Consider the following 7,500-nt stretch of genomic DNA (forward strand, 5'->3'; position numbering starts at 1 on the left):
CGAGGGAGAGCACGTCTACTCGCCCAGGGAGAGCACGTCTACTCGCCCAGGGAGAGCACGTCTACTCGCCGAGGGAGAGCACGTCTACTCGCCGAGGGAGAGCACGTCTACTCGCCGAGGGAGAGCACGTCTACTCGCCCAGGGAGAGCACGTCTACTCGCCCAGGGAGAGCACGTCTACTCGCCCAGGGAGAGCACGTCTACTCGCCCAGGGAGAGCACGTCTACTCGCCCAGGGAGAGCACGTCTACTCGCCCAGGGAGAGCACGTCTACTCGCCCAGGGAGAGCACGTCTACTCGCCGAGGGAGAGCACGTCTACTCGCCGAGGGAGAGCACGTCTACTCGCCCAGGGAGAGCACGTCTACTCGCCGAGGGAGAGCACGTCTACTCGCCGAGGGAGAGCACGTCTACTCGCCGAGGGAGAGCACGTCTACTCGCCGAGGGAGAGCACGTCTACTCGCCCAGGGAGAGCACGTCTACTCGCCCAGGGAGAGCACGTCTACCTCCCGCCTGAGGGAGAGCACGGGGGGGGGGGGACAAAGACAGGCGGCAGCAGCTTCGGTGAACGTCACCCGGGAGGCGACCGGGGCTGTCCCGGGGCAGTCCCGGGAAGCCGGCGTCCGACACAGGGAACCGTCAGCTGCCGGACCGGGGCGAATCCCCGCGGCCACGGCAGGGGTGGGGGCTCGAAGACAGCCGGCAGTCGCCTCGGTGAACGTCACCCGGCCGGCGACCGCGGCCGTTCCGGGGCCGTCCCGGGAAGCCTGCGACAGGCACGGGGTCCCAGCCGCGGCCGGACCGACTCGAAGCCCCGCGGCCCCGGCACGGGGGAGGCCCAAAGACTGGCGGCAGCCGCTTCGCTGAACGTCACCCGGCCGGCGACCGGGGCCGTCCCGGGGCTGTCCCGGGATGCCGGCTTCCGGCACGGGGTCCCGGCCGCGGCCGGAGCGGCTCGAATCCCCGCGGTCCCGGCAGCAGCCGGAGCCGCTCGCCGTTCGGGCTCCCGGCACCCTACGGATCCGCCGACTCGTTCGCGGGCGGCGGGGGGAGGCAGTGAAGGAGGTGCGGGCAGAAGCGGCAGCGGAGGCGGAGGGGGGGGGGGGCTCGAAGACAGCCGGCAGCCGCTTCGGAGAACGTCACCCGGCCGGCGACCGCGGCCGTTCCGGGGCCGTCCCGGGAAGCCTGCGACAGGCACGGGGTCCCGGCCTCGGCCGGACCCGCACTGGGTGCCGCCGCCTCGGGCTCTCGGGACGGTATGGATCCGCCGACTCGTTCGCCGGCGGCGGGGGGAGGCAGTGGAGGGGGTGCGGGGAGAAGCGGCAGCGGAGGCGGAGGGGGGGGGGGGCTCGAAGACAGCCGGCAGCCGCTTCGGTGAACGTCACCCAGGAGGCGATCGGGGCCGTCCCGGGGCCGTCCCGGGATGCTGGCTTCCGCCACGGGGTCCCGGCCGCGGCCGGAGCGGCTCGAATCCCCGCGGTCCCGGCAGCAGCCGGAGCCGCTCGCCGTTCGGGCTCCCGGCACCCTACGGATCCGGCGACTCGTTCGCCGGCGGCGGGGGGAGGCAGTGGAGGGGGTGCGGGCAGAAGCGGCAGCGGAGGCGGAGGGGGGGGGGGCTCGAAGACAGCCGGCAGCCGCTTCGGTGAACGTCACCCGGCCGGCGACCGGGGCCGTCCCGGGGCTGTCCGGGGATGCCGGCTTCCGGCACGGGGTCCCGGCCGCGGCCGGAGCGGCTCGAATCCCCGCGGTCCCGGCAGCAGCCGGAGCCGCTCGCCGTTCGGGCTCCCGGCACCCTACAGATCCGGCGACTCGTTCGCGGGCGGCGGGGGGAGGCAGTGGAGGGGGTGCGGGCAGAAGCGGCAGCGGAGGCGGAGGGGGGGGGGGGGGGCTCGGAGACAGCCGTCAGCCGCTTCGGTGAACGTCACCCGGGAGGCGACCGGGACCGGCCCGGGAAGCCATCGTCCGGCCCCGGATCCCGGCCGCGGCCGGACCGGCTCGAAGCCCCGCGGCCCCGGCACGGGGGAGGCCCAAAGACTGGCGGCAGCCGCTTCGCTGAACGTCACCCGGCCGGCGACCGGGGCCGTCCCGGGGCCGTCCCGGGATGCCGGCTTCCGGCACGGGGTCCCGGCCGCGGCCGGAGCGGCTCGAAGCCCCGCGGTCCCGGCAGCAGCCGGAGCCGCTCGCCGTTCGGGCTCCCGGCACCCTACGGATCCGCCGACTCGTTCGCCGGCGGCGGGGGGAGGCAGTGGAGGGGGTGCGGGCAGAAGCGGCAGCGGAGGCGGAGGGGGGGGGGGGCTCGAAGACAGCCGGCAGCCGCTTCGGTGAACGTCACCCGGCCGGCGACCGGGGCCGTCCCGGGGCTGTCCGGGGATGCCGGCTTCCGGCACGGGGTCCCGGCCGCGGCCGGAGCGGCTCGAATCCCCGCGGCCCCGGCAGCAGCCGGAGCCGCTCGCCGTTCGGGCTCCCGGCACCCTACAGATCCGGCGACTCGTTCGCCGGCGGCGGGGGGAGGCAGTGGAGGGGGTGCGGGCAGAAGCGGCAGCGGAGGCGGAGGGGGGGGGGGGGCTCGAAGACAGCCGGCAGCCGCTTCGGTGAACGTCACCCGGGAGGCGACCGGGACCGGCCCGGGAAGCCATCGTCCGGCCCGGGATCCCGGCCGCGGCCGGACCGGCTCGAAGCCCCGCGGCCCCGGCACGGGGGAGGCCCAAAGACTGGCGGCAGCCGCTTCGCTGAACGTCACCCGGCCGGCGACCGGGGCCGTCCCGGGGCCGTCCCGGGATGCCGGCTTCCGGCACGGGGTCCCGGCCGCGGCCGGAGCGGCTCGAATCCCCGCGGTCCCGGCAGCAGCCGGAGCCGCTCGCCGTTCGGGCTCCCGGCACCCTACGGATCCGCCGACTCGTTCGCCGGCGGCGGGGGGAGGCAGTGGAGGGGGTGCGGGCAGAAGCGGCAGCGGAGGCGGAGGGGGGGGGGGGCTCGAAGACAGCCGGCAGCCGCTTCGGTGAACGTCACCCGGCCGGCGACCGGGGCCGTCCCGGGGCTGTCCGGGGATGCCGGCTTCCGGCACGGGGTCCCGGCCGCGGCCGGAGCGGCTCGAATCCCCGCGGTCCCGGCAGCAGCCGGAGCCGCTCGCCGTTCGGGCTCCCGGCACCCTACAGATCCGGCGACTCGTTCGCCGGCGGCGGGGGGAGGCAGTGGAGGGGGTGCGGGCAGAAGCGGCAGCGGAGGCGGAGGGGGGGGGGGGGCTCGAAGACAGCCGGCAGCCGCTTCGGTGAACGTCACCCGGGAGGCGACCGGGACCGGCCCGGGAAGCCATCGTCCGGCCCGGGATCCCGGCCGCGGCCGGACCGGCTCGAAGCCCCGCGGCCCCGGCACGGGGGAGGCCCAAAGACTGGCGGCAGCCGCTTCGCTGAACGTCACCCGGCCGGCGACCGGGGCCGTCCCGGGGCCGTCCCGGGATGCCGGCTTCCGGCACGGGGTCCCGGCCGCGGCCGGAGCGGCTCGAATCCCCGCGGTCCCGGCAGCAGCCGGAGCCGCTCGCCGTTCGGGCTCCCGGCACCCTACGGATCCGCCGACTCGTTCGCCGGCGGCGGGGGGAGGCAGTGGAGGGGGTGCGGGCAGAAGCGGCAGCGGAGGCGGAGGGGGGGGGGGGCTCGAAGACAGCCGGCAGCCGCTTCGGTGAACGTCACCCGGCCGGCGACCGGGGCCGTCCCGGGGCTGTCCGGGGATGCCGGCTTCCGGCACGGGGTCCCGGCCGCGGCCGGAGCGGCTCGAATCCCCGCGGCCCCGGCAGCAGCCGGAGCCGCTCGCCGTTCGGGCTCCCGGCACCCTACAGATCCGGCGACTCGTTCGCCGGCGGCGGGGGGAGGCAGTGGAGGGGGTGCGGGGAGAAGCGGCAGCGGAGGCGGAGGGGGGGGGGGGGCTCGAAGACAGCTGGCAGCCGCTTCGGTGAACGTCACCCGGGAGGCGACCGGGACCGGCCCGGGAAGCCATCGTCCGGCCCGGGATCCCGGCCGCGGCCGGACCGGCTCGAAGCCCCGCGGCCCCGGCACGGGGGAGGCCCAAAGACTGGCGGCAGCCGCTTCGCTGAACGTCACCCGGCCGGCGACCGGGGCCGTCCCGGGGCCGTCCCGGGATGCCGGCTTCCGGCACGGGGTCCCGGCCGCGGCCGGAGCGGCTCGAAGCCCCGCGGCCCCGGCAGCAGCCGGAGCCGCTCGCCGTTCGGGCTCCCGGCACCCTACGGATCCGGCGACTCGTTCGCCGGCGGCGGGGGGAGGCAGTGGAGGCGGTGCGGGGAGAAGCGGCAGCGGAGGCGGAGGGGGGGCGGGGGGGACGATAGTGGCGGGGGGCGGGGGGTGCTCGAAGGCAGCCGGCAGCCGGTTCGGTGAACATTCGCCGGGGCGGGGGGGCGACCTGTCCGTGCCCGGGGCAGCCCCGGGAAGCCGGCAGCCAGCACGGGGTCCCGGCAGCACCTGTTCCCTGCCCTGGGACTTGCCGTGCCCGGCGGCCGGTTGCCGGGTGGGGGGAGCGATGAGAGGCGGGGCGCAGCGGCCGGGGCAGCGCCGGGCCGCAGCGGGGGGCTGGGCGGGTGGGGTAGGCGTCGAGCGGCAAGCCCTCGGCTGCAGCGAATGTTCGGCGGTGCGGGGCGGGGGGGGACGGGACGACACGTTGGGGGCGCCGAGTCCGAGCCACCCCCGGCCCCAGGGGCGGCCGGAGGGGGAGGCCGGTGCCTGGCCCTGGGAGCTGCTGGGCGCCGGATGGCCGAGGGTGCGTCAGAAGCCGCCCGAGCGGTCGAGCAGGTCCTCCAGAAAGGCCTAGGGTGGCTTCGAGGGCCCCGGGAGCAGTCGAGGGAGGCCTCCAGGCAGGTCTGGAGTGGATGGGAGGCCTTCCAAAGCAGACAAGGGAGGCTGCCAGCGGGGCCTAGGCTGGCACTGCAGCCTGTAAATGGTTGGGGGGGGGGGGCCTCTGGTGCGGCCTGGAGTCTCTGGGTGGCGTCCAGAGAGGTGCAAAAGATCCTCTGGTGCGGCCTGTGGTGGCGGAGAAGCCTGCAGAGCGTGCGGGGGAGGCTTCTGGTGCGGCCTGGGGTGGGTCGGAAGCCTGCAGAGCGTGCGGGAGAGGCTTCTGGTGCGGCCTGGGGTGGGTCGGAAGCCTGCAGAGCGTGCGGGGGAGGCTTCTGGTGCGGCCTGGGGTGGGTCGGAAGCCTGCAGAGCGTGCGGGGGAGGCTTCTGGTGCGGCCTGGGGTGGCTGAGAAGCCTGCAGAGCGTGCGGGAGAGGCTTCTGGTGCGGCCTGGGGTGGCTGAGAAGCCTGCAGAGCGTGCGGGAGAGGCTTCTGCTGCGGCCTGGGGTGGCTGAGAAGCCTGCAGAGCGTGCGGGGGAGGCTTCTGTTGGGGCCTGGGGTGGGTCAGAAGCCTACAGAGCGTGCGGGGGAGGCTTCTGTTGCGGCCTGGGGTGGGTCGGAAGCCTGCAGAGCATGCGGGGGAGGCTTCTGCTGCGGCCTGGGGTGGCTGAGAAGCCTGCAGAGCGTGCGGGAGAGGCTTCTGCTGCGGCCTGGGGTGGCTGAGAAGCCTGCAGAGCGTGCGGGAGAGGCTTCTGTTGGGGCCTGGGGTGGGTCGGAAGCCTGCAGAGCGTGCGGGAGAGGCTTCTGCTGCGGCCTGGGGTGGGACGGAAGCCTGCAGAGCGTGCGGGGGAGGCTTCTGGTGCGGCCTGGGGTGGGACGGAAGCCTGCAGAGCGTGCGGGAGAGGCTTCTGCTGCGGCCTGGGGTGGGTCGGAAGCCTGCAGAGCGTGCGGGAGAGGCTTCTGTTGCGGCCTGGGGTGGGTCGGAAGCCTGCAGAGCGTGCGGGAGAGGCTTCTGCTGCGGCCTGGGGTGGGTCGGAAGCCTGCAGAGCGTGCGGGAGAGGCTTCTGCTGCGGCCTGGGGTGGCTGAGAAGCCTGCAGAGCGTGCGGGAGAGGCTTCTGGTGCGGCCTGGGGTGGCTGAGAAGCCTGCAGAGCGTGCGGGAGAGGCTTCTGCTGCGGCCTGGGGTGGCTGAGAAGCCTGCAGAGCGTGCGGGAGAGGCTTCTGCTGCGGCCTGGGGTGGCTGAGAAGCCTGCAGAGCGTGCGGGAGAGGCTTCTGCTGCGGCCTGGGGTGGCTGAGAAGCCTGCAGAGCGTGCGGGAGAGGCTTCTGGTGCGGCCTGGGGTGGCTGAGAAGCCTGCAGAGCGTGCGGGAGAGGCTTCTGCTGCGGCCTGGGGTGGCTGAGAAGCCTGCAGAGCGTGCGGGAGAGGCTTCTGCTGTGGCCTGGGGTGGGTCGGAAGCCTGCAGAGCGTGCGGGGGAGGCTTCTGGTGCGGCCTGGGGTGGGTCGGAAGCCTGCAGAGCATGCGGGGGAGGCTTCTGCTGCGGCCTGGGGTCTCTGGGTGGCCTCTAGAGAGGTGCAAAAGACCCTCTGGGTTGGGCTGGGGTGGCTCTTGGACCCCTGCCACACAGTGGGGAGAGGCCTCCGGCCCGCCACCTGTGTCCCTGTGTGCCTGAGTGCCTGTGTCCCTGTGTCCCTGTGTCCCTGTGTCCCTGTGTCCCTGTGTCCCTGAGTGCCTGAGTGCCTGAGTGCCTGTGTCCCTGTGTCCTTGTGTCCCTGTGTCCCTGTGTCCCTGAGTGCCTGAGTGCCTGTGTCCCTGTGTCCCTGTGTCCCTGAGTGCCTGAGTGCCTGAGTGCCTGTGTCCCTGTGTCCTTGTGTCCCTGTGTCCCTGTGTCCCTGTGTGCCTGAGTGCCTGTGTCCCTGTGTCCCTGTCTGTGTACCTGTGTGCGAGAGTGTCCGGCACGCCACCCAGCGGCGGCGGGCAAGCAGGTAGGCGGGTGGGCGGGCCGGCGAGGGCCAGTGTGAGTTTGGGGGGTGGGAGGGGAGGCGGCAGCTGGAAGCGTCAGAGGAGGGGGCGTGGCTCCGGCTGGCCCCGGGAGCAGGTTCCCGGGACCGGGACCGGCTGGACCCGGCGGGTGGTTGATCCCGGGGCGGGGGGCAGAGGCGGCGGGAAGCGGCAGCTGCGTGTGCGGCGGGGGGGTGGAGGGCGAACCGCGGCGGGAAGCGGATGCTTCAGAGCAGGTTACGGGGGCGGGGACGGACGACACCACCTGTCCCCGCCCCGGGACGGGCTGGACCCGGCGCCGTGTACCCGCCGCCGCCCCCGCCGCCGCCCCCCTCCGCCACCCCGGGACCCCGACGTTTTTTGGCGCCCGCGCCTTTTTTTGCTCCCCGCCTGCCCGCGCTGCCCCGAGCCCTCCCCCGGGGCGGGGCGGGAGGGAGGGACGGACGGACGGGTAGCCGGGGATCTCCGAGCGCGCGCCACCAGACCGAGGCGGGTCCCGGCGGCGGCGGCGGCGGCGGCGGCGGCGGCGGCGGCGGCGGCGGCGGCGGCAGCAGCAGCAGCAAGCGACGGCGGGGGGGGCAGGCTAGGGAGAGAGGGGGAGCGGCATGCGGTAGGGCTGGGGGGTTTGTTTCGGGGGGGAGGGGTGGGGGGGGGGTGGCAGCGGTCAGCGA

This window comes from Melanerpes formicivorus, unplaced genomic scaffold, assembly GCF_026170545.1.
Source record: "Melanerpes formicivorus ecotype bairdi unplaced genomic scaffold, bMelFor1.0.p_v2 SCAF_2694, whole genome shotgun sequence".
NCBI classification, from domain to species: Eukaryota; Metazoa; Chordata; class Aves; order Piciformes; family Picidae; genus Melanerpes; species Melanerpes formicivorus.